General features: G+C 43.1%; 1 protein-coding gene and 1 long non-coding RNA gene across 2 annotated transcripts in view; one reads left to right on the forward strand and one right to left on the reverse strand.

The window, feature by feature from the left end:
• The window catches only part of LPAR3 (lysophosphatidic acid receptor 3), a 119679-nt gene extending 102597 nt beyond the window's left edge, over positions 1-17082 (reverse strand). Inside the window, exon 1 of the mRNA XM_030205610.1 lies at positions 16871-17082. The gene's annotated coding sequence lies outside the window, so the exon portion shown is untranslated. The remainder of the gene's footprint in view (positions 1-16870) is intronic.
• A 101-nt stretch (positions 17083-17183) lies between these two features.
• Positions 17184-27920, forward strand: part of LOC115471785 — a 35882-nt gene continuing 25145 nt past the window's right edge. The window contains exons 1-2 of the long non-coding RNA XR_003942420.1: positions 17184-17258; positions 21950-22077. This is a non-coding gene — a long non-coding RNA (uncharacterized LOC115471785). The remainder of the gene's footprint in view (positions 17259-21949; positions 22078-27920) is intronic.

The following is a 27920-nucleotide window of genomic DNA, read 5'->3' on the forward strand; positions in this document are numbered from 1 at the left end:
TAGGCGTCCCCAACTGCTTCCCATCATGGGGACGACCAAAGTTCATGGGGGCGTGTCAGAGGTGTACTGAAGGCGGGACTTGGGCATGCCTAATACATGGGCATCCTCGACCCATAATGGAAAAAAAAGGGCGTCCCTGAAGAGCACTTGGACGTCTTTACCTGGTCCAGTTTTTCTTACAACCAAGGCACAAAAAGGTGCCCAAACTGACCAGATGACCACCGGACAGAATTGTGGATCACCTCCCCTTACTCCCCCAGTGGTCACTAACCCCCTCCCACCCTCAAAAAACATCTTTCAAAATATTTTGTGCCAGCCTCAAATATCATACTCAGGTCCATCACAGCAATTAGGTGGGAAAATGTGGGGTACAAATGTAACAAATAAATAAATAAAAGCTATGTTCCTGGGAGCAATTTCTGAAGTTCACTGCAGTGCCCCCGAGGGTGCTCGGTTGGTGTCCTGGCATGTGAGGGGGACGAGTGCATTACGAATGCTGGCTCCTCCCACAACCAAAGGGCTTGCATTTGGTCGTTTCTGAGATGGGTGTCCTTGGTTTCCATTATCGCCGAAAATCAGAAATGACCAAGTCTAGGGACGACCATCTCTAAGGACGACCTAAATGTCAAGATTTGGGTGTCCCCGACCGTATTATCGAAACGAAAGATAGACGTCCATCTTGTTTCGATAATACGGGTTTCCCTGCCCCTCCACTGGGACGTTTTGTGAGGACTTCCTCAGCAAAACTTGGGCATCCCTTTCGATTATGCCCCTCAAAGTCAACATGGATTTGATGAAAGTAAATCTTGCCTCACCAATCTACTACATTTCTTTGAAGGGGTGAACAAACATATGGATAAAGGTGAGCCGGTTGATATTGTGTATCTGGATTTTCAGAAGGCGTTTGACAAAGTACCTCATGAAAGACTCCAGAGGAAATTGGAGAGTCATGGGATAGGAGGTAGTGTTCTATTGTGGATTAAAAACTGGTTAAGAAAACAGAGAGTAGGGTTAAATGGTCAGTATTCTCAATGGAGAAGGGTAGTTAGTGGGGTTCCCCAGGGGTCTATGCTGGGACCGCTGCTTTTTAACATATTTATAAATGACCTAGAGATGGGCATAACTAGTGAGGTAATTAAATTTGCTGATGGCACAAAGTTATTCAAAGTCGTTAAATCGCGGGAGGATTGTGAAAAATTACAAGAGAACCTTACGAGACTGGAAGACTGGGCGTCTAAATGGCAGATGACATTTATTGTGAGCAAGTGCAAAGTGATACATGTGGGAAAGAGGAACCCGAATTATAGCTACGTAATGCAAGGTTCCACCTTAGGAGTCACGGACCAAGAAAGGGATCTAGGTGTCATCGTTGATGATATGTTGAAACCTTCTGCTCAGTGTGCTGCTGCAGCTAAGAAAGCAAATAGAATGTTAGGCATTATTAGGAAAGAAATGGAAAACAAAAATGAGGATGTTATAATGCCTTTGTATCGCTCCATGGTGCAACCGCACCTCGAATATTGTGTACAATTCTGGTCCCCGCATCTCAAAAAAGATATAGTGGAATTAGAAAAGGTGCAGAGAAGGGTGACGAAAATGATAAAGGGGATGGGACGACTTCCCTATGAGGAAAGGCTAAAGTGGCTAGGGCTCTTCAGCTTGGAGAAAAGGCGGCTGAGGGGAGATATGATAGAGGTCTATAAAATGATGAGTGGAGTGGAACGGGTAGATGTGAAACGTATGTTTAAGCTTTCCAAAAATACTAGGACTAGGGGGCATGTGATGAAGCTACAATGTAGTAAATTTAAAACTAATTTGAGAAAATATTTCTCCACTCAATGTGTAATTAAACTCTGGAATTCATTGCCAGAGAATGTGGTAAAGGCGGTTAGCTTAGCAGAGTTTAAAAAAGGTTTGGACAGCTTCCTAAAGGAAAAGTCCATAGACCATTATTAAATGGACTTGGGGAAAATCCACTATTTCTGGGATAAGCAGTATAAAATGTTTTGTACTTTTTTGGGATCTTGCCAGGTATTTGTGACCTGGATTGGCCACTGTTGGAAACAGGATGCTGGGCTTGATGGATCTTTAGTCTTTCCCAGTATGGCAATACTTATGCACTTATGTAAGCTGTAATTTTCTTGATATCCAGAAATGTTCTCAGGTGTTCAGGAGCAAAAATATATATTTAGACCCACCAAATCTAATAACATATTTACATGGGTAAGATAGCAAAAAAGGATGCATCAATATCTTTATCGTCTTGTCTCATGACCAAAAAAACCCTTTCTCCTCTCCTGAGTAGATTTAATCACATCAAGATAAATCCATATTTTCTGGCAATGAAACAGAATTTGCTAACTACAAAAATAAACCCTCATTACAGCATTCAAATCTTGTCCAAATACAAAGGACACCACCAAAGTGGCCCTTTCTATAGAGTCAGATATAGACACTTTTAAGAATGCTGATAAATTATTCAATTCCAGGTCACCTTCCTTAGTATGTTGTTGTAGTTTCTCTCCCGGTTTATCTCTCCCAACGTTAGGTATAAAGAATATTCTATTTAAAGGCAGTACAGCTTCTGAGAAAATTTTAAGAACTTAAATCAAATACTATTTAAACAAGTCACCAGGTTGAATACCAGAAGGTTTATAATAGTTTAATAAATGAAGATTTAATCTAGTTTTCGAACACATTTCAGCACAGAAACTATCCTGGCATCTTTACTCAGTGAATTACATTTCCATTTTGATCAACCTAAAATGTTTCTAACTATGTCCCTTCACCTTTCGGCTTCCTTCAATCTTGTTAATCACACTCTTCTGCTTTCCCACTTGGCATCTTTGGGAAATTTCTGGTGAAGTCCTCTCCAGTTCACCTCTTTCCTCTCACACCATTCATTCCAAGTACTCACCCTGTCCTCTAAATGTGAAGTCCCATGGGGGGTCCCCACAAGGTTCCATTCTCTACCCTCTTCTATGTAATTTGCTCCCGAGTCCCTTGGCAGCTCTCATTCAATCGTTTGGCATTTCAGCTTACTTCTATGCAACTTACTTCTATTTTCTTCATAGATTCTTCTTCTCTCTCAATCACTCCACTACAGACCTGCTTTGACTCAGTAGCGAACTGGCTTCTCAAACATCAGGTAGTATTTAACAAAGGATGAAACAGTTGCCTGCTGGTTCTCCGGCTCCATAGCACCTCCAACTTCCCCAGTTTCCCTTCTTGGATCATTGATCCAACCGGTCTCATCCTTCCACTATTTAGGAGCAATTCTGGACTCTTTCCTTTCATTTCTACCTCACATCTCACATTTATCAAAGCTTTGGGTTTTTTTTTACCTTTCGTCAGTTTTGGATGGTTCATCACTTCTTTGATCATAACAACTTTCACATCCTCTCCTCTATTTACTGCCTGTTTATATTACTGTAACGTCATTTACACTGTTCTATTGTGCTCTAAAAAAAAACCCTGAAAAACTAAAGACACTGCAAAACTTTGCCATCAGACTCCTTTACCGAGCCTGTCCTTCAGACCATTTCACTCCTTTGCTCAAACATCAATACTGGCTTCCTGTTGAGTACTGGATTACTTACAAAATAGCTCTCCTAACTTTTAAGGCTTTTAGGATTGGTTCTCCCGACTACCTTTCATGTCTTACCATACCCTATTCTCCTTCTAGAGTTCTTCATTCTATAAATGATCATCGTCTAGTGCTCCCTAGCTCAAAATTTGCCCATTTAGAAACTACTAGACACTGTGCCTTTTTCTTCCTATCTCCCCACATTTGGAATACTCTACCCATTTCTCTTTGAAGTGACCTTTCACTTATGTCTTTCAAAACTAATTTGAAGACCTGGCTCTTTAAACAAGCCTTTGGTGACCAAACTTCGTCAGATAGCCCAGGGTGATACAGTAAGGACCTCTGAAATCTTCTCTTGTTTAAGAGGCAGATGCAGCAACCAAACGTAAAAAAATCTAAATCGTTAAAGTCCCTAACGATTTTAAAATAACGAAAAATGCACCAAAAAAAAAAAAGTCACACATGCTGAGATCGGTATTGAAACGTACAATTTTTCAAAGAATCACAATACACATCGTTAATCGGCCCCCAAATCATGCGCAGAGCAGCCAAGCGTTATGTTAGCTGCTCTGCGCATGCCACAAACAGTCAAAACACAGTCAAATCACAAGCACATGGCTCCCAAATCAAAACAAAAATAAAAAAAAGGGTCAGGAGGGGGCAAAGGCGCTGGTCAGGAGCGTCCTGTATGGCCGTCCTTGCCCCCCCCCCCACCTGTGGTCACCGTTCCTCCCGCCCCACTTCCCCCTGCATTCTAAATTAAAAAGCAAGAAGAAAAGCAAACGTACCTTTAGCAGCCCCGGCCCCCCTCCCTTCCTCACTACTCTGTCTCCCCCCAGCTCCGCCTCCCGACATCCTCCGCCCTGTGCCCCGCCCCCTCTTGGGGTCGTCACCGCCATTCCCCTCCTCCATCGGGCCCCCCTTCCTCTTACCGGGCCCGTGCAGCGCCTCTCTCCTCTGTCTGAAGGCGCTGCATGGGCAAGAAGAAAGCTGATGCCTGCCTTCGCCCAGCTTCTGTCGCGCGTCTCTCTCCTCCTGGGCCCGCCCCTGTCTGACGTCGGTAACCTACGTAGGTTACCATTTTGTCTAACAGAAGCATTGAATTCTTGTAACTTCCTAATATCTTCTTTAATTTGGTGGAGTTGTTTAGCATAGTCTAATTTAACTCCTTCCATAGTCACAGACAATTCCGCAGTTTTGGTAGCAAAGCTCATACTTCTTCTGTTGATTTTGTTACCGTGGCTTCCAAACACTGCCAGATATGTTCCAGCGTCACCAGCAAGGAAAAACCCAGGAAATCCATAGCTCCTTCATTCTTCTCTTCAGTGGTCTGAATGACAGGAATAGCACCACCGCCAGAATGATCCAAATCCACGCCTACTGCTTCCAGGGTCTCTGAGCATGCCACTGGCAATGACGGCGGACACATGTCAGGGATCTTGGGGCCAGAGGAGAGAGAGCTGTATCTGGTCCCAAGATCCCCAACACTCCCTCATCTGAGGTCAAATCAGGACACAACTCTATGGACTTTATTGCAGAGGGTCCCACAGCATAGCATTCGAGCTTCTGTCGGACGGGTGAGGATGTCCGAGATGGCAGAGGAATGGATGTAACAATCCCCTTGCGCTTAGTGTGAGGCATAGTTAGAAGAAGAAAATCCAATCTTCCCAACTCAAAAATGCTGCTTCTCACCACAGGATATGATGCATATTCAATGTGAAAGAACAGTTATAGAGATACTTAAAAAGTAGTTAAGAAACCAAAAAGTTTTGTTTGCTTAACCTTCACACCTTTAGCCACAGCAAACCCGTTTAGCTTACAGTTTCTAAAAAATGCCTTAACAAGATCCATCCATGAAATAGAGACCATCCATGTGTTTGAATATATCGAACAAGACACAGTTAGATTCATCACTGTAAAGCAGAAGTAGTTTGACAGCACAAAGACACTACCTCAATCAAACTGTTCTTTCAAAGTCGGTAGACATGAACTGAGACAAAATGCTGAAGACGGTTATTATGAGGCCTAACATTACTTTAAAAGCCTGGCTGTGAAAAATATTGACTGTTCAACAATTTTAAGATTACTCCACGAACATGGCTCTTATAGAAAAGGTTTCTCTTATAATACCAGCTATTTCAAACCTGTGCCAATTAATGCCAAATTGTTATCATGTGCCAAAAGCTCCCTTTGGGATGGCACAAGCTCACTTTAAAAAAACTAATTTATTATCAAAACAATCAATAATACTCAAGCCTGCAATGAGTATTATTGATTGTTTTGATGATAAATTAGTTTTTTTAAAGTGAGCTTATGCCATCCCAATGGGAGTTTCTGGCATGATAACAATTTGGCATTAATTGGTACTGGTTTGAAATAGCTGGCTCTATAAGAGACCCTGTGCCTAGCCTCTCATTTGTTTGATGTCATTTCTCCCTGGGCCTTGGTGTTTGCATTTGCAAAGAAACTCTTGGGAGAAAACTTAGTGGTCTGATAAGACCAAAGTGGAACTTTCTGGTCTCAAAGCTAAACAATGTCCCCTGGATCCTATATATAGCACCCAGATTTGGGTAAGATCCAGAGACATACTTGCAACTTAATTGGCTAATCCTATATAATAAAACGCACCTCCAACATTCTGAAGCTGACTGCATGGCTGAGGCATTCCTGCTCTCTGTATTCATCTCCTGAACTGACATCACGTACTTCCGGGTTCGTCACAAGCAGAAGTGACCAACCACACGAGGTTTCTCGGCTTCAGAATGTTGGAGGTGCATTCTACCAAATAGGATTGGTCAGTTCCTTGAAGCACAGCCAGAGCTCAGCGTCCTGCACAGTAACGCTCAGACACCAGAGAGAGAGGGGGGGGGGGAGGTTGACACCAGAGAAAGGGAGGGGGGAGGTATCTCTGTCACACACACACTCTCTCTCTCACTCTCTCTCACAGTCAATGTCTTTCTTTCACTCTCACACACTGTATCTCACACACTCTATGTCTCACACTGTATCACATTCACTCTCTATGTGTCACACAGTCACTCACACACTCTCTTGGTCTCATACACTCAGTCTTACAGAGAATCTCTGTCTCACACACACTCTCTCTCTCGCTCACACTGTGTCTGTGTGAAACACACTCTCTCACTGTGTTTCACATATGCACTTGCACACACTCTCATTTTCACACACGCACTCTCTCTCTCACTCACAGACACACTCACACCCAGACTCACTCTCTCTCTCTCACACAGTCACTCTCACATACACTTTCTCAAACATACACACTCCGAGGAAAACCTTGCTAGCGCCCGTTTCATTTGTGTCAGAAACGGGCCTTTTTTACTAGTAAGCAATAATTGGATGCTAACAACCAATTATTAACATAAATTGGCATCAACTGGGATTTGAGCTCGCATCTAGAAGTGCACTATTCTGTAATGCCAGGCACCCAATTCCCATAGTGCACAACTCAAAATTGGGTGTGACCATGGGTGAAGCATGGCCATATCAGAGGCATTCCAAAAAGTTCTGCAGAGTTACACAATAATGGTTCAGCATGCCCTACTTGGGCGCCAGCATTTACACCAAGTATCAGCAGGCGTAAGTCTGGCACCCAAAGTTAGGGCACAGGAATTGGCACTAAGCGCTGTTCTATAAGGGGTGCAAGCCCTTTATAGAATCGTCCTTAGCACTGATCTTTTCTGGCACCATTTATAGAATCCAGCCTTGTGTGTGATGTAGAATACAAACAGCACATCACCCAGCTAACAGGATCCCTGCATAAAGCATTGTAGGGGCAGCATTTTGTTGTGAAAACATTTGCGGCAGCAGCAAGGACAGAGAGGCTTGTAAAGATCAAGGGGCAGATAGATGGTGCAAAGTACAGGCAGACCCTGAAGGAAAACCTGTTCCAGTCTGCCACAGACCTGGAACTGTGATGTTTATTCAACTTCCAGCAGAACAGTGGTATTAAGTACAAAGCGAAAATGAAGTGGGCTCAGCAAGGAGAAAGTAAATGCCCCTTACTTGCCTAGTTAAATTTCAAAACTGAATTCAACAGAAAATCCACAGCAAGACTTGAAGACGGCAGCCCACAGACTATCACCAGCCAGCCTGAAAAAACATTGCCTATTTTGCCCATAAGAATAGGTAAAAACTGCACCATCCCGCTTTACAAGGTTGGCAGATACTTATCCTAAATTATTCCTGGCTGTTACTGTTGCAAAAGGGGCTTCCATCAAGTACTGAATCAAGGGGTGTGAAGACTTAAAACAAAGAAGTCAAAGTCTTGATGGCATAATTGCTTTTTAAAAATTTTAATGTGTTCTACACAATATGCTCTTCATTTCAAAAACTCCTACCTTAATGCATTCTGATTTGTATTTTCTTAGGCCTCTTTTTACTAAGTGTGCGCTATATGCCAAGAAGCCCATAGGAATAAAATGAGCTTCTTAGCATTTAGTGCACTCTAATCGTAAAAGAAGCCCTTAAACAGCAGAATGTAGAAATGTACAAGGCTGTGACAATTTGTACAAAGCTCTGTCCCCCCTACTCTTATAAAGTTGGGCACCCAATTTTATGCTTAGCACACAAAGTTGCATGTGCAGTTTATAGAATAAGGACAGCTGTGTGTGCAACAACTCTAATTAACAGCCAATTATTGAATTATCCGCCAATTACTGGCTATAATTGGCATCGATTAGCAGTTACACATGTAACTGCCCTCAATCATTTTTCTATAAGTTGTGTGCCCCAATTCCGGCGTGCACAAATTCAAGGGAGCTTGGAAATGCCAAGGGTGTGCCAGGGAGTTAGGCACACAGTTTATGTACACGCCTAACTACCTACACTTGAACCAGCCTTTGAGCTGACATAAGGACTCTTGCCTAATATTAGGTGCCTAGATGTGGTCTTACACTGCCGTTATACTAAACGGTTGGTGCGCAGCAATAGGCCAATCCGGAACTACCACTGGGCTACTGCAGGAGAGGAGCCCAGCAGTAGTTCCCACCCTCAGCGTGTACCATTTGTGTTGCTACAAAAATATTTTCTATTTTTGTAGTGCTGGTGATTACTCAGGTTAGAATGGCAGCCCTTATTACCACCTCGATGGGTGGTGATAAGTGCTTCTCCCCCCCCCCCCCCCCCCCGAAATGGCCACATGGTAAGTGGTTCAGTTACCACACGGCCATTTCTTGTAGAGAAAAAAAAAGAGCCTTTTACCTGCTGTGGTATAAGGAGGCCTCAGCGCAATCAAAAGCACACGCTTAAGCTAGCGCAAGCCCCCTTTTACTGCAGTTTAGTAAAAGGACCCCTTAGTGCACATCATCCCTGCCTAAATTTTGGCACAATTTTCTTGACTTTACGTGTGTGTGTGTGTATGTGTGTGTGTGTGTTTTTATATATTTACTAGTAAAAGAGGCCCGTTTCAGAGCAAATGAAACGGGCGCTAGCATTGCCACCTGGATGTCCAACCGCCACCTGAAACTGAACATGGCCAAGACTGAACTTATTGTTTTCCCACCCAAACCCACTTCTCCTCTCCCTTCACTCTCTATCTCAGTTGATAACACCCTCATCATCCCCGTCTCATCTGCCCGCAACCTCGGTGTCATCTTCGACTCCTCCCTCTCCTTCTCTGCGCATATCCAGCAGATAGCCAAGACCTGTCGCTTCTTCCTCTACAACATTAGCAAAATTCGCCCCTTCCTCTCTGAGCACACCACCCGAACTCTCATCCACTCTCTCATTACCTCTCGCCTTGACTACTGCAACCTACTCCTCACCGGCCTCCCACTTAGCCACCTATCCCCCCTTCAGTCCATCCAGAACTCTGCCGCACGTCTTATCTTCCGCCTTGACCGATATACTCATATCACCCCACTCCTCAAGTCACTTCACTGGCTTCCGATCAGATACCGCATACAGTTCAAGCTTCTCCTACTAACCTACAAACGCACTCGATCTGCAGCCCCTCCTTACCTCTCTACCCTCATCTCCCCTTACATCCCTACCCGTAACCTCCGCTCTCAAGACAAATCCCTCCTTTCAGTACCCTTCTCCACCACCGCCAACTCTAGGCTCCGCCCTTTCTGCCTCGCCTCACCCCATGCTTGGAACAAACTCCCTGAGCACATACGCCAGGCCCCCTCCCTACCCATCTTCAAATCATTGCTCAAAGCCCACCTCTTCAATGTTGCTTTCGGCACCTAATCACAACACCTCTACTCAGGAAATCGAGACTACCCCAACTTGACATTTCGTCCTTTAGATTGTAAGCTCTTCTGAGCAGGGACAGTCCTTAGTTATTAATTTGTACAGCGCTGCGTAACCCTAGTAGCACTCTAGAAATGTTAAGTAGTAGTAGTAGTAGTAGTTTTCGTCACCAACACCCCCCTTCCCTCCTTGGCCAACCCCTTCGTTGTTCTGCCATTGCTCCGCCCCCAACATCATGACGTTTGACGTGAGGGCGGGGCCCGGAGCAATTTTCCACCCCCCCGCCTCCCTCCCTGCCAACCCCTTCGTTGTTCTGCCATTGCTCTGCCCTCGAGGGCGGGGCCCGGAGCGATTTTGGTGGCTTCACCACCACGAACCTTCATATCTTTTTGAAGGAAGTCAGGGCTTGGCTTCACTGACGTCAGTGTCCTCAGAACGTTGAGGGTGAGTTTTATTATAGTAGATGTGTGTGTGTGTATATATATATATATATATATATATATATATATATATATATATATATATATATATATAAACCACTCCTCTGGGTAAAAGCTTCTCAGGGAAAGGCACAAGAGAGGAAGTTTCAGAAACCATAAAGAATTTTCAATTAAACTCATAAACAAAAGGTCAACATAAAATTTATAGGTATCATCTTTTTCTTGGACCAACAATACATTTCAGACCAGATTTAACTTGAAAAGACTGAAATATTCAACTGTTTTTTCATATGAGAGGAAAAAGATCAGTAGTACTTTTTTTTTTAAGACACTGCCATTGAAAGGAGAAGGACCAGAGGAGGAGGAGGAGGGCACAATCAAAGCAAAAAATAACGGCATGATGAAGGTTTTACCACTCAAGATGAAAGAGAAGGGCCTGCGATTTGTGATATTGTAGAAGTAAGAAAACAGCAGACTAAACCAGGGATCTAATGCAGAAGAAAAGCTGAAAGTTCTGAGAGGAGGCTTAAAGGACCATGGAGATATGGGTTTCACGGGCACAAATGAATGGTTAAGACCCACATTGGAGGTAGAATAAGTTTAGTGTTGAATCTATTAAGTCCAGGGTAACAGTGAGACCTTCAAGAGAAAATGGCAGAAAGCAGCCAGTGACCAGGATTTAAAGAGAGACAGGGAAGTCAGGAGATTGACAAATATTGTCAGGTAGCATGGAAATAGTTTGAGGTTTAAGCAGAAGTATAAGTAGGCAAGACTTCCGCAGTAAGGATGTGCAGTGATAAAATGAAAAGACCAGATGCAGCCCCAGGAAAAGAGTCAGCAAGAGAGACACTGAAAAGGAGCAGCCAGAGAAGAAAGAGGAAAACAAAGATAAGAATAGATTTTAGAATGTAAAGGGAATTAAGGAGTAGAAGGGCATGATCAAGTTTCAAATGCTTCAAATGGATCAAAGCCAAAGACCATCACTGCAATGTCTAGGCCAGGGGTTCTCAAACCAGTCCTCGGGACACACCTAGCCAGTCAGGAAACCCTCAATGAATATGCATGAGATAGATTTGCATGCCCTATCTCATGTATATTCATTGTGGGTTTCCTGAAAACCTGACTGGCTAGGTGTGTCCTTAGGATTGGGTTGAGATCCCCTGGTCTAGTCTAGGGAAGTTTACCATGGGGTATGGTAGCTGCAAATGAAGGTTCATAGCACCACTGTACAATAGAGGTTGGAGCAGTAGGAAAACGAATGCATCAATAATAATTTTTTTAAAAATTGCACGTCTTGTACATTCCTCTTGAGCAGTGGTTCCCAAATTTCTTCTAGGCGAACCCACAGCCAGACAGATTTGGCGAACCCACAGCCAGACAGATTTTCAGGATATCCACAAACCTCCAGATTCTATATAAGGCACAGCAAGTAGCATGCATTAAATAGACTGAAAAGGGGTATGGCCATGGGACGTGTATAAGCGTGTTGGGGATGTCAATCACATTTACATGTATTGTTGTAGAATTTGGGGGAACATGCATACATTTAGGCATGGGCATATACACCAGGTTTTCAGTGGCATAAATGGCCACACCTACGTGTATGCACACTCTCCCAGCCTACAGTTTATAAAGTAGCGCTATGCGCATTATTCCAATGTTCCTACATTTTGGACGCCACATACAGAATCTAGCCCAATGAGTATCATGAGAGAAATGTGCATGCACCTCCTGCACTGCATGCAAATCTCTCATGATACTTATTGTGGATATCCTGAAAATCTGACTGACTGGGGGGTTCCCTCAAGACAGGTTTGGGAACCACCACCCTGGAAAATAGCCCAGACCATCAGCTGTTCTTCCATAGACTGGGTTATTCTAGTAGAATGTAAAAAAACAAAACAAAACAAAAAAAAACCCTCAGTTAATAGGAATGTTTAATTGGTAAATTAGTATTACTATTTATCTCTGTATATTTTTGATATGTTACTCAGGAGATTGAATACCTTTCTTTTCACATACCACATTCAAAACAATATGGTGAAATATTGTGCTGTGCAGAACTATTGAGGTAGGTCAGATGGGACACAAGTCAGGTATACTAGGCATCTCCTAACTCAAATGGTTTACTTATGAATCTGCATATTCATTGATAGCTACAGTGTGTGAAGGTGTTCTAAGCAGGGGCAGCAATAAAAACCACTTTGATTGTATCACAGAAATGTATTGTATCAAATGCATTACCATACCCATTATTTAAATTATGCTGCCCTTAAAAGCTCCTATCCACTCTCATTCAGATTAGAGTTTTAATATACTACCTGGGGCATTCTGAATACTGCTAAATAAACACAGAATACTTTGTACTAGAGTAGATTTTTTTTTTTACCTTCCCTCACTTACTGAAAGCTAAAGGTGCAAATCCCCTCTCAGGCTGAACCCCTCAGTGCTGCTTTGCTGGATCCAAAAAACTGATATGATATGGCCAAAGCAATACATTTTTAATAATTAAACAAAAAGTATGTTGTATATATACTATGGTTGTGGAATTAAAGATATTAGCTGGCAATTCAATGAGCTAGACATACAATTCATTCCTTGACCCCTTTTTGTGTAATTAATGTGCAAATGTCTAAGCATATGTCCCATGTCAGGGTGTCTGTGATAGAGAAGCCATTTTGATCCCATGGGAAAATACTAAGATTTCAGTCACAGATGACAAACAGATCTGTGATCTAAGCCCTGTGGGACTGCTGTCTGCATTCTTCTCACCATGTTACATTTTGAACAGCATATTCTGCTCTAACTTTCACCACATTATCATCTGTTTCATTATTACCCCATCCCCCACCTCATTTTACTTTCAAGTATCTCAAGTCTAATCTAGACCCACATTCTTGAAAGCAAAACTCTTTTTGTCAAAGTCTCCAAGGATTTCCCTTTGGCTAAATTTCATGGTCACTTCCTTGGACTCATGTTTGACTTGCTTCTCTAAAGAACTGCAGAAGGCTCATTAAGATGTTACACATCCTGCTACATTTTGGTAACATCATGTCTTACTGCATGTTCCCAGTACTGACTTTGTGGAGACAAATGTGACGGGAGCTCAGAGCTCTGCTCAATGCAATATCACAGCCCTGAAGTTTTAAAGTGTAATTATCTGTAATTATCAGGTTAAGCACTTCTAGGAGTGGAGGAGTAGCCTAATGGTTCAAGCAACAGCCTGAGAACCAGGAAAGCCAGGGTTCAAATCCTATTTCTCCCAATGTTACCCCCCCCCCCCCCCCCCCCCATGATCTTGGGCAAGTCATTTAACTCCCCATTGCCTGAAGAACAACTACAATTGTAAGCTCTCTCAGCTATGCCTGAATATGTAACACTTCTTAAATGTAGATTTGGAAAAGATAAGCAATTAAATCCAATACAAACAAAGAGATGGCTTTTCTAGTATTTGAGAACAGCCAAATGTTAAATAAATTTTGTCTTCTTAGACACACTTTGCATACAATAATCCTTTCTTTGGACATCACATGACACCACTATCACTATCTCTCCTTCCAACTAAACAGACCACTCAGAATTGTTATACACATTGTCCCAGATGCTCAAAACCTAACCCAGGTGCTAGGAGTGATTACCTGCATGCATGTTAATGTGCACAGCATGCACAAACCCCTCCAGCACACTAATCTGTGCACTGAAAATTAGCATAAATTGTATTTAACTGCATTGACATGGATTCAGTCAGGGTGACTGTGTAGTCACGTGACACTAAGAAGACAGTACAGAAACTAACACTAGTCTTAAACCAAAAACACACCACGAGGTTGGGGATGGCGTTTGGGTTTTGAGGAGAGGATTTCTTCTGCATTTTTCAGATTATAATGCTGATTTTTGGCTTCTTTTGAAAGGCCAAAGAAGTCCATGCAGCCTGTAGTGCTGGTAGTGAGAAAAAAAAATTCTGCATGTCCGAGCAAAGCTGGAGGTGAGGGCGGGCATTAGCGCCTGTTTTCCTGTGTTTTGATGCGAACCTCTTAGGGGATTTAAGTTGCAAAAATCGGGGGGGGGGGGGGGGGCTTATATTTCATGGCATGGGGAAGGGTGCAGATATGTTCCTGCAGTTCCTGTTTTGCCTGATGCATGTGCATAGGAGTTTCACGGCAAGTGCAGCTCTCATGCGCTTGCTTGCATCACTCATGCTCCTCCCCCTTGCTTTTGATTTACTAATGTGCATGAAGTTTGCATCCAAGTGGCAAACATAGCAATATTTGAACCAGAAAAAGGTCTTATCTTTTTGTTTCGAAAATGTCCATTTCCTAGACATTTTTTTGCTCATTGCATTGTTCTTTGTGATCATTTTTGGGGAAAAAAATATCCAAAGGAAAAACACACAAAAACAAGCATTTGGGATATATGGAGGGTCAGCATTCTTAGTAGACTGGCCACACAGACATCCCAGCAGAGCAGTAGGGCACCCTAGGAAGCACTGCAGTGGACTTCACATAAAAGGTCCCAGGTACACATCTCACTGTTACCCCCCCCCCCCTTATATTGAACGGTAAGCCTTCAAAAACCCACCCAAAACCTACTGCACCCAACTGTACACCACTACAATAGCCCTGATGTCTGTGGGTGTCACCTATATGTCGGTACAGCAGGCTTTTGGTGGATTTTGGAGGGCTCACACTTTCCACCACAAGTGTAACAGAGTGGGATGTAGGCCTTGGTTCCCCTCTCTACAGTGCACCACACCAGCCACTAGGCTACTCCAGAGATCTGGTTGCTGCTCTAACAGGACTGGCCATAACATCTGAAGCTGTCAGAGGCTGGTATATACTGTTTATTCAGTTACATTCCTAGGCTGGCTGACACCCGGGGCGGATCACTGATGCGCCCCCCCCCCCCAGCGAAATTACATCCCCCGGGTGCAGCACAACCCCCCCCCCCCCCCCCGGGTGCATTTTTACCTGCTGGGGGGAAGGTGCTGTGCATCTGTCGGCTCCGAGTCCGCTCGTTCCCTGCTGCTCCCTCTGCCCCGGAACAGGAAGTAACCTGTTCTGCGCAGAGGGAGCAGCAGGGAGGGAACGAGCGGACTCGGCCAACAGGCGTGCGGCACCCCCCCAGCGGCGTGCACCCGGGGCGGACCGCCCCCCCTTGGTACGCCACTGTGTTTATTTCAAATCATTGGGTAATGGGGGGGGGGGGGTCATGCTTTAATCCCTCTCCAGTGGTCATTTAGGGTACCTTTTTGTGACTGAACCAGTCTAGCCCAAACCATCTAACTTTTAGCCCTGGACGTTTTTGCATTGTTTCATTATGGCAGAAAAACATCCTGCCAGCATGCCCCCCTTGTGATCTGGACACACCATAGATGAACTGCATAAGAAAATGTCTTTAGTTTTGGCAACAAACGTTTTGGACTTTTTCTGTTTTGAAAATGAGCCCCAAGGTATGTTATAGAGACTCATGAAGGCAACATCTGAATAGGAAAAAAAGGGAAAATGTGATGCTTTTAACACACTTCACCCCATTTTTAACTTTGCAATAAGCTTTTAATACATTTCACCCCGTTTTTACATTTGCAGTAAGCTGTTACATTTGTTTAATGTGTGCATGTAAACAATGAAAGTACACAACAATGCACGTTTAGAGAGAGAGAGAGATAAGCGTGCCTACCAGCATGTTATCATTTTCCCGACAAATCATTAAACCAAATATTTATTTCTGTATTGCAAACCATAGGAGCCGACTCTGTGGGTGCTTGAGCACCCCCAATATTGAGAAAATTCCTTGTATGTGTCCAGGGAGGGGTTATTTCCACTGGGCTTAGCACCCCCAATAATTTTGAAAAGTTGGCTCCTATGCTGCAAACTACATCATAATGTTAATTACGACGAAATCCATTTACTACTGAGAGCGAGCGGCCGCGGCGCCTATTCAGATCTGCACGCTTGGATGTCAGTCGGTGGTTTGCGATCGCGTAATTACAGTTCAAAATGTGTAATGGGCTGCAAGTCTATATGCAGCAGAGCATTAGGCTTCACCTGTGCTATCGGTCTTTGGAAGAGCCAGCTTTTGAAAAGTGATTGAAGGTGCTAAACTCAATACAAGCTAAGGCTCCCAGATCACAATAAAGGAGTTTGTTCAACATTGGGGGTGTTTCCAGGATCCATAGCGTTGGCACCTATGGTAGAGAACAGGTAGCGCTTCGGTTCATCAACGGTTTTGTGCATTAAAACTTTGCACAGTCGCATTCTGATCCGGCTCGGGTTTCTTTCTGCTGCAACAAGTCACAGAGAGGAGTATGAAACGAGCAAGGCAAGCAGACAAGGGAAGGGCAAAGGAGCAGAGGCAATACTACAACATTACACTAATCCAGAAGACGGGAGGACAAACTGTATTTAAAATTGTGGTGTCCCGAAAACCTATGTTTCAGGGGTCATTCTAACAGCTGGAATATGTTTAGGGGTGTTCGTCTCCCATCCCCCCAACCTCCTCTGCTCCTTTTCCCCCTCAACTCCATTCTACAGAGAAAGCCTGACAGCGCGCGCGCACCGGCAGCTGAGAAAGCGAGAGAGAGGAAGGCTTCGGAGGACAGCACAAGGCAGTGCTCCCCTCCCCAACTCACCGCTCGCCTCTTTTATTCATCAGACTGCAGTCCAGGGACGTCGCGAGCTTCGCAGCCCGTCACTGTTCTCTCTCTCGTCTCCGGCGGGTTACTTTCTGCATCCTCCTGGCCGCGCGGCCACAGTCCCCCCGGGAGGAGGTGGGAAGTGGGAGAGCCCGCGCGGAACCCGGCACCCGGCACGAGACGCGCCCGCCCGCATACACACTTCTGTGAGAATGGGACAGCAGGGAGCGCGTGACGTCAGGCGAGGGGTGCGGCGCGTCGAGCCTTTTGGCACAGTTTCCCGGGTGCCCTGCGCCTCGCTAATGGGCTCGAGCAGAAATTCCTGACGGAGAGGGAGTTCAAACTCAAGAAGTTAAGGGGCGAAGCAGCAGCTTTACCACGCACGGTCAGTTCCAGCGCTTTTTGGCAAGCTAGCACAAAAGTGATTTTACAATACTACTAAATGGGAATAGAGCAGACAAAATACAAATGTACGAGGTGAGAGAACCAGAAAGACGAAGTCTGTCTGTGCAATTATTTTGCTTTTTCTGCAGCAGCGGTAGGTGTTCCCACGTTCATTCAAGCACATTCATTGAGACTAGTACAATAATAATGACAGCGGAGTATTAAAGCAAGTAGGGCTGTGGTTTAAACAAACAGGTTAGAACACGGGAATGAAATGCTTGTAAAGGGTCTAATTACATACCAGTGTTCTGTAGAGCTACTGACTCAGTAATACATATATATAAAAAAAAAAACTACGTCTGTAGATAGATACAGATATATATGAAACACAGGGCACTAATCTCCTTTGAGCATCTTGTGCCCCTCGGATGTGTTTGTAATTAAAAGGAGAAGGGCTGATGCTTTTGTGATTAAAGGAGATTAAGGGGTATCTGCAGAGATAATGCAGCTGGAACGAGGCAAGGAGGGATTGTCCGAGATTATCCACCTTCACAGACAGCAGTCATTTTATCTGCCTGTAATATCCCACTTAGATAAGTAATGTTTGCCTTAATCTGACTTTCCTGGGCAGTTAGTTAAGGTGTACTGGATTGTGTAGGTATAACGGCCAGCAGGAGAAAAGTGATAGTGCCTCTGGTGAAACTCCATTTAGAGGCCAATAATGATCAGAAGCAAATGCAGCCAATAGAGGCTATTAGCACCATACTAGCACTCGTTTGCTCACGCCTCATCATCAGAGCCAGTGAGCGCATGAAACAGAGTACTTTCCAGCTCTGACAGCAAGTAGCATGCTAAACAGGGTATTAACTATTCCTCCCCAATGCTCAGTGAGCAGCACGCCAAACAAGGGCACTGCTGCCATGGCAAACCCTATGCCAGCTGGTATAAGGGTTTGCGGAGCATGGGGAGCCCTGCACAGCATACATCTGCATCCCACCCTGCACACAAGACCCCCCCCCCCAAGACAGAAGAAAGGGCTGGAGGTCCGGTAGACCACTAGTACCCCGAACCCCCCCCTCCCTGAAATGACAGAGAAGGGAGTATCACTTCCTTCTCCTTTCAGCACCTCCTCCAAAATGGCAGGGCCCTGCCCTGTGCATCCCGGGATGCGCTGGGTGGGGCTTTCCTAACATATAAGAGAGAAACGTCACCCCTCAGTGGTCTACCGCCCTTGAACCTCCATACCTTAAAATGACAGAGAAGGGAGTAGCATTCCTTCCAGCACCACCTCCAAAATGGTGGCCCCCTACCAAGTGTATCCTTTGCACTGGGCAGGATACTACTATTTTGGAGGCAGCGCTGGAAGGTGGAGAGAGTGCTATTCCCTCCACCATCTTTAAGGTATGGAGGGTGCAGGGAGTGCTAGACCACTGCTATGTTTGACAGATCTGGGTGCTTTTTTTTTTGTCAACTCGGACCTGTCAAACACCTTCTGCAGGAGGATTGTAGGCACAATCCTCCTGCAGAAGTACCCTCATGATCAAGGCTAATAGTGCATATAAATTTACATGCTATTAGCTTCAATCATAGGGACGTTATTTCCCCACACTGTTCCAGCGCTAATTTTACAGCACTGTTTGGAACAGCGTGGAGAAATTGATCATCGGGGCCTTAGAGTAGTATGTATAGATCAGGAGACCACACTTTCAAGAGGTATAAAACAGGATCGAGTCAGTCCAGAGGGTGGCTACTAAAATGGGCCGTGGTCTGCATCATAAAGTGTATGGGTACACCACTTAAATTTCTCAATATGTATACTTCAGAAGAAAGGGAGATATTTAAATGTTTCTATTATAGCTCCATGGCATAAATGCATATGAGGCAAGTCTCTTTCAATTGAAAGGAAACTCTGAAATGCGAGGCCATAGAATGAAGGTGAAAGGAGATAGACTTAGAAGTAATTTAAGGAAATACTTCTCCATGTAAAGGGTGGTGGATGTGTGCAACAGTCTCCCCATGGAGGTGGTGGAGTCCAAGACTGTATTTGAATTCAAGAAAGCATTGGTCAAACACATAGGATCTCTAAGGGAGAAGAAGGGATAGAGATGGTATGGATGGGCAGACTGGATAGGCCATAACAGTCTTTATCTACCAGCATGTTCTATGTTTCCATATAATAGAGAAGGAATCCCCCAGCGGGCTCAGTTCTGGGGCAGTATAAATCAGCCAACATCTGGAGATGCTAATCCTTTGATAGTTTTTCCTTCTACTGCCAAAACTCAGCTTGATATGAAAGTGAACATTACACACTACAGATACACACACCCAGCACACATTCTAACACAGATGCCTAGGCACAGTTTTACTGTGTAGTGTTACTTGTATAAATGTTAAGTAATTTGTGCTTTGGAAGAGATGAGGAGTGGGCACTGGGGAGATGCTGCTGCTGAGAGGCCAAGGATGAACTGTTTCCTGATACCTCCAAAGAGATGGAATGACCTACTGCTCTCCTCTTAGTGTGAGGAAGATGTACCGGTACTGTAAAGACAAAGAAAAAAAAACTTCTCCCCATCATCATCTTTATTTGATATACCACAAAGTCAAAAAAATATAAGCAGTTTACAATAGATTCAAATGAATTAATGATAATCATAGAGAGACAGACTGAGGACTATGAAAGGATAAAGTTGTTAGAGAATTGACACTGGGACAAAGTTTGTCCCCATCCCCATGGGCTCTGTCCTCATCTGCAGAAGCGTCAAACACTTATGATTTTATATTTAAATCTTTTATTAAAGTATGAAAAAGAACAATATTCTGTGCCACTGTTGTTTATACATCACAAATAGAAAACAATAATAACAACAGGCAACTATAACAACCCTCCCCCCCTCACCTCTACCCTTCCAACCCCAAAAATAGCTGACTTCTACTACCTCATGGAACCCTAACCCACTATGTTAAAATCTCCAGGGGTACAAAATACAACCCGCTCTGTATGCCCATGAAGAACTGTTATGATCTTTTATTCTGTGGAGGAATAATAAGTCATCAACAATCTCAGGATTCAGGCTAGCTCTCCTGTCTTCCATAGTCCTTCCTGCAATAGAAAATGTCTTCTCAGAAGATGTGCTGGCACCGGGAATGTACACTATCCCCCATGCAAATTTTGATTGATTTTCAAAAAAGAAAAATCAAAACATTGTCACCTTTATCACCCGAACATAAATAACTGAGTGGACGAGTGGCCTAGTGGTTAGGGTGGTGGACTTTGGTCCTGGGGAACTGAGTTCGATTCCCACTTCAGGCACAGGCAGCTCCTTGTGACTCTGGGCAAGTCACTTAACCCTCCATTGCCCCATGTAAGCCACATTGAGCCTGCCATGAGTAGGAAAGTGTGGGGTACCAATGTAACAACAACAAAAAAAAAAACTGTCCAATTCATTAACAGCCTTCAGAGTAGAGAATGACACAGGGACAAAGTTTGTCCCCATCTTTGCACCTTCCCTGAGGGCTTTGTCCCTATCCCTGTAGTTACCGCAGATCCCCATCCCTGTGTCATTTTCTAGTTACAATAAATTCATTTATGCTGCAGATAGAACGATATGTTAAAGAAAGGGGATGGAAACAGCAGGAGAAGGGGTACCAAACGCAAGACTCGTTTTGGGCTCTTTATGATACTTGCCTAATTGAAATGATTTTTTTGCAAACACCTTTTACATTGACACTACTAGTGTATATATTCTCAGAGTCCAACTGCATAAAAGTGTGTTAGGCATTTTGCACCAGCTAGCTCAGCTTTAGCACACAGGTTTATGGGTGCCCTATGCAAAAACGGGTTTTGCACACTAGCTAACCATGTGCAAAGTCTAGTACACACACCAACGAGCAGCATATTGAAATCCATGGGAATGAAGCTTTGGTATTCAGCACAGATGCAGAGTTCTGTGCAGAAGGCTAAAAGGCTTAGTACAATGCTGGGTCTTTAACATCAGGTGTGACATGGAATATATGTTTGCTATTCCAGATATGCACATTTAGAACTCAATTCTATAAATGGCGCCCCAATTCAGATGCCAATAAAAATTAGCGCTAAGGGCTATTCTATAAGCAGTGGTCAGAGTTGGGCACTGTTTACAGAATAGTGTTTGGCACTGGAATCCGTGCCCAGTTTTGGGCACAAGGATTTACACCAACTAAAACCTGGTATAAATACTTGCACCTAAATTAGATGTGGCTCTCCCTTATGTGCACAAGTTCCAGGAATGCCCCTGATCCGCGCATGACCTGCATGGATCCCAATAGCTACAGATGTGTACACAAATTTTAATTAATGCCAATTAGCAGTGATAATTGATTAGCATCCAATTATCAGCACTAATTGGCTCTTTTATGAATTAAATTGTGTGAACAAATTTGGTGCAGGTCAACAATTGTGCGCACACAATTTTGAGCGCCAATATAGAATTAGTTTTGTTAATGTGTATAACATGATATTCACAATTGAGGTGCATGTGTATGCTATGCTGCTTCAGGTCCTGGTATGATCTCTGTGCAAAATATTAGTTCTGTGGCTAGCACATACCCACTGCACTAAAAAATACATGCTTCCCTGGTGATCCTCCCACTCTCCCATGTTTGCATATTTTTTTACTTGCATATTGTTTGTAAATGATTTGTTTATTTTTACAGGTGCAAAAATATATATATTTTCATGCCTGAATTAGGAAATTGTGTACTGAATTTCAGCATAAAACTTGGGGCAAAGTCTACATGGCAAGGCTGGCATAGGCAACTGCGAGACTGATATTCATTTTGAAGTAAGTAAGTAAGAGCTATTTTGTGAAATACTGTGATTTGTGTTTCAAGAAAAATAAAAGCAATTGAACCCTGGTACTAGTAAGATGACAGGATTGTGGTTCCCTAGAATAAATGGAGGAGTGGAGGGATGAGGCATGATGTGGTCTCTCTGCAGGTGGTCTTGGTGTGCCTGGATGTGAGCTTACTGTATATAGGGCAGCAGAAAGTGAGTGTAAGGACTGAGGAATGATAAGTGACAGCATGCTTCATTGAAGAATGGAAGACAGCTGGGAGTTAAGAGTGTGTTACTGAGACATGAAAAACTCACCAGGTTAGACTCTACAGGGCGAGGTTAGTGATATACTGCTCTGGGGTGAGCTCATTGAGGGCTGTGAGACTTAGGACTTGCATTTTTTTTGGGGGGGGGGGGGGAGGGGAGGCGCAAACAGGGAAGTTGCCCCGGGCCCCAAGATTGCCTAAAGCTGAATAAGACACAGCCTTCTGCATGGTAAAGGGCCCCGTCATAGCCTTCTGCACTGGGCCCTAACATTTGAACATTTTTACTGCTGTCATTGTCTATTGCTTCTGTTTGACTTATTCTTGCTGTAAACCACCTTGAATGAATTCCTTCAAAAAGGTGGTAAATAAATCCTAATAAATAAATAAAAATAAATGTCTAACACCAGCCCTGGTGAGAATACAAAACTGAGGAGAGTTCCTCTAATACCCTTAATCATACCGCTTATGCTTCCGCTCTCTAAAGACCATCTCACTGTGAACTGCACTTTGGAATTGTGTACAGATAGCTATGTTCAAGTGCTTCCTTTCCTGTCTTTATCTGGAGGATCTGATGATATTTGTGCCTGAACTGCAGCCATAACTGGGGTGGAGATATTCACATGAGAAAGAGAATGAGAGAAGAGACAGAGGGGCCCTTTTACAGAGTGGCAGTAAGCCTCATTGGGTGGTGGTAAGGGCTCCCCATTGCATGGCCATGCGGTAATAGTTCTCTTACCGCATGGCCATGTGCACCTGGGGTCTCTGCGGTAAAAAGGGCCCTGGTGCATGAGAAAAATGGCCCCTACCACCAGGTCAGGCCCTTTTTCCCCAGAGTTTGTTAGCATGGAAATCCAGCTGCACAAAAGTGTTGAGACAAGTGGCATCTCTGAACTGAGAACTGAAATGACTTTATCTAAAGCAGTTTTCCAAAGTCCAGTCCTGGAGTACCGCTTGCCAGTTAGGTTTTCAGGATATCCACAATGAATATGCATGAAAGAAATTTGCATCTAATGGCAGTGTACGTAAATCAAGTTCATTCATATTCATTGTGACAATCCTGAAAACCTGACTGGCAAGGGGTACTTCAGGACTGTACTTGGGGAACACTGATCTAGAGGCCATCTCAAGTGTCTCAGTGCATGGTGGGTCAGGTGATGCATTGCCAAACAGGGGGCCTATTATTTCCTTAGTAATTGTCTAACTGTGCCAGCCAATATTTTGTCCCATAGGCATTTGCAAAAGTTCTATGAATCACCTGCCTGCCCTCTCCAAGTGACCAGTCCATAAAACCATTCCCCACTCCACTACCATAAAATCCTCTTTTCTTTTTACTATTTGAGTTCCAATAAAAGATAGTCCAATAAAAAAAGGAATCGTCTTATTTTCTTTTGTTGTTGAGTTTTGTTTCCATTAAGTTTCCGAGATCAGTAATTTTTATTTATAATAAATATATCATGTTAGACAGCAAAGTAAGAGCGTGCAGAGATTTTTTAAATTTTTATTTGACTAGGTTAGCTTTCCTTGCAGCAATCCTATAAAATGTAATGAACTTTCAGTAATTTTTCTTTCTGTACAAACTCAAGAGTACAAACATTTTGCTAAACAGTACAGGGGTAATTCTCAAAAGGTTGCCTAAAGTATGTACGCTAAGTGCAAATTCTATAATGGCAATTATCTCTCAAATTCTATATAGCACGACTTAAGCTGCACATGCAAATCCAGTCATATTCTGGATTTTCACACACAAATTAATTACTTAAGAAGCCAATCAGCACTGATAATTGCCATTTAACAAGCAATTAGACACTAATTGGCATTCATTAGAATTTACACAAACTATGCATGTAAAGTTTAAGTTGCATAGTTGAAAAGGGAGTGTGGACATGGACCTGCAATGGGCGGGTCATGGGTGCTTCTAGACTCTATGGGCCCTGTTTACTAAGGTGCATTAGCATTTTTAATGTGCCTACAATTAGCGTGCACGCTAACCGTGTAGACACCTATAGGGATGTTGTAGGTGCGTACACAGTTAACATGCATTAAAAATGCTAATGCGCCTATAACGCAGCTTAGTAAACAGTGCCCTTTGTGCGTTGTTATAGAATGCACCCGGTCCACGTGAAATTTACGCTTTGGTATTTACAGTTACTTGGTGTAACTCTCCATGACTAAATTTAGAAGCGTGGACAGGCGCTTGGTGTATTCTGTAAACTGCATGGAAATTTAGGCATACTTTATAGAACACTCCTAGATACATTTCATTTTGACACAGATTTTTTTTTTTAGGCGTGATATATAGAATGTATTTATTTATTTATTTTATTGCATTTGTATCCCACATTTTGCCACCTATTTGCAGGCTCAATGTGGTTTACAGAGTTTTGTTATGACATAGTCATTCCAGGTTATCAGATACAATTTTATCAGAAACAATTGATAATGTACAAGGTTTAAGTAAGGGCAGAAAGAAGGAGGATGTTATGCAGGATAGTATAGAAGGTGGACTATAATACTGGCTGGGTTGGTGAGGTAGTTTTGTAAGGCTATGGGTTATCTTTGTAGGCCTTCTTGAAGAGATATGTCTTCAGAGATTTGCAAAAGTTAGTTATTTCATCAATAATTTTTAGGGTTGTAGATAGTGCATTCCACAACTGCGTGCTCATGTAAGAGAAGGTGGTGGCGTGTATCAGCTTGTATTTCAGTCCTTTACAGCTGGGGTAGTGCAGATTGTGAAATTTGCGAGATGATCTTATGGCGTTTCTGGGAGGCAGGTCCACAAGGTTTAGCATGTAGATTGAGGTGTCTGCGTGAATGATTTTGTGTACAATCATGCAGATCTTGAACGCAATGCGTTCCTTGAGTGGGAGCCAGTGAAGTTTCTCTCTTAGGGGTTTTGCACTTTCATATTTTGTTTTTCCAAATATGAGTCTGGCTGCAGTATTCTGGGCTGTTTGGAGTTTTTTGATAGTCTGTTCTTTGCAGCCAGCGTATAGTGTGTTGCAGTAGTCCAGATTACTTATTACCATTGACTGTACTAGGGTACAGAAGATGTATCTCAGGAAGAAAGGTTTTACTCTTTTGAGTTTCCACATGGAGTGGAACATCTTTTTCGTCGTATTCTTCATGTGGGCATCGAGTGTGAGGTTTCGATCAATGGTAACTCCAAGAATTTTCAGATTTTGTGAGACGGGTAGAGAACAGTATGGTGTGGTTATGGTAGAGTAGTTGGTTGTGTTGTAAAGTGAGTACAAGACATTGTGTTTTTTCTGCATTGAGTTTTAGGTGGAAGGCATCCGCCCAGGAGTGCATGATTTGGAGGCTTTGGTTGATCTTGTTTAGATCATGTTTGAACGGGATGTAAATCGTGACATTATCTGCATATATGTAGGGGTTGAGGTTTTGGTTGGCTAGAAGTTTGGCTAGAGGTATCATCATTAGGTTGAAGAGAGTTGGTGAGAGGGGGGATCCTTGGGGAACTCCACATTCAGGTATCCATGGGGGTGATATGTCTGCGTTCGTTGTCACTTGGTATGATCTTGTGGTCAGGAATCCTTTGAGCCATGTGAGAACCGTACCTCCTACTCTGAAGTATTCTAGTATATGTAATAGTATTCCATGATTAACCATGTCAAAGGCGCTGGACATGTTGAATTGTAGGAGGAGTATGTTGTTACCAGTTGCAATTGCTTGTTTGAATGAGTTCATTGCAGACACTAGTACAGTTTCGGGGCTGTGATTTGACCGAAATCCTGATTGAGACTCATGCAGAATTGAGTGTTTATTTAGGTATTAAGTAAATTGTTTCGTCAGTATGCCCTCCATGAGTTTGGTTATGAGCGGGATAGATGCTACTGGGTGATAATTGGTTATGTCCATTGTGCTTTTTTTAGCATCTTTTGGCAGTGGAGTGAGTAGGATGTTTCCTCTGTCCATGGGAAAGAGTCTATTTTGAAGTCTGTGGTTTACATGATTTGTGAGGTCTTTTTTGAATCTAGTCCTATTTGTGTAATTGCTGTTATAGAATGCTAGTGTAAGTCTACTAGGCATGAGCTCTGACGCTAGCTCAGTGTCTGGTATAAATGCTCACACCTAACTGCTGGTGCATAAGTATTGGGCATGCTCATGGCCTGTCCATGCTTCTCCCATATCGACAAACCCATAGTATGCAAAGGTAAATCCATAAAATGGGAACTTCAGTCCTTTATGAGTGGGACAGAATTTCCCTTGCTTCAATAAGATGTCTTTCACTCACTGCAGAATGTAATGGTAGTGGCAATAGTAGTTAAAAGAAATTCAAGCCTCACAGGAGTATCAGAGATGTGTATAGGCAAGATATTTGGTTTATGTGGCTTCTTTCCCCCAATTTTTGATAATTTTGTTCATTTGTTTCAATAATTTTTTTAAACACACATTAGAGCTACTCCTGCCCCCCCCCCCCATGTGCCTTTTTGGAGGAAAACATTTGGTGCAAGGATAATATTTGGATCCATGCATGCAGAGCACAATGGATCCATTGCTTTACCCATTCAGCCAGCTTCTCGTAGTTACATTAGGTGCCATCCAGGCACAGTGAGTTCCTGCAGTTTAGGTTAAAAAGTAATTTTTCTATTTATTCTTCTAATTTTCGCTGTTTTTTCAGTTTCTAGTACCAATTTTATTTTGCATTTCTTTCTATTATTTTGATTTTGTGTTGGAAGAAGGCAACATTTGTCTTTCTCTGCATGAAGACTTCTGGATGTGCAACGATTTAGAATTCTTTATTCTGTATCAAGGAGTTAAGGTTTGGAACTCCCTACCTTTGGAGATGCGTGAAATTCAGAATTACTACTGTATATATTTTGTAAGTTTTTGAAAACCTCTCTTTTCTCATATGCAAATTGAATGTTAATAGTTAAAGAATACTATTTATTTAGATTTAGCTCACAACTTTTTCAGCAGTTGCTGAAGGTGAGTTACATTCAGGTACACTGGATATTTCTCTGACCCAGGAGGGCTCACAATCTAAGTTTGTACCTGAGGCAATGGAGGGTTAAGTGACTTGCCCAAGATTGCAAGGCGCAGCAGTGGGATTTGAACCGGCCACCTCTGGATTGCAAGACAGATGTTCTAACCACTAGGCCACTCCTCCACTCCAGCAGGCGTGGCCTAGTGGTTACAATGTAATTCTCTTGGCATGCAGGATTTCTTGTAGTGTCAATCCACTTACAATCTAGATAGAATTCAGCGGACTATAAGAACTATATAGTATAGCATAGCAACTAGTACCCCCTCCTGGACAATAAAAGAAAACATTATCCAGTGACTTGCTTGAGTTGGACCATTAGATCTAGAGGCTGAAAAGTGGGAACAAAAATGACAATATGCAATGCTAAAGAACTGTGATGAACAGGACAACCCTGCCTCTAATTTAAGGTAAGGTCTTAACTCTGTTTAAAAGGGCTTTTATGTAGAGAGATTACAAAGGATTCTAGGGAATGAACAGAAGTACCTTGTTAGATACATGACTTTAAAGACCATATTTTTTACCTTTGTTACCAAAAGACTGTACTTGTAAAATCATGGATATGGGATGAAGATGGAGTGA

Source organism: Microcaecilia unicolor, chromosome 6, assembly GCF_901765095.1.
Source record: "Microcaecilia unicolor chromosome 6, aMicUni1.1, whole genome shotgun sequence".
NCBI classification, from domain to species: Eukaryota; Metazoa; Chordata; class Amphibia; order Gymnophiona; family Siphonopidae; genus Microcaecilia; species Microcaecilia unicolor.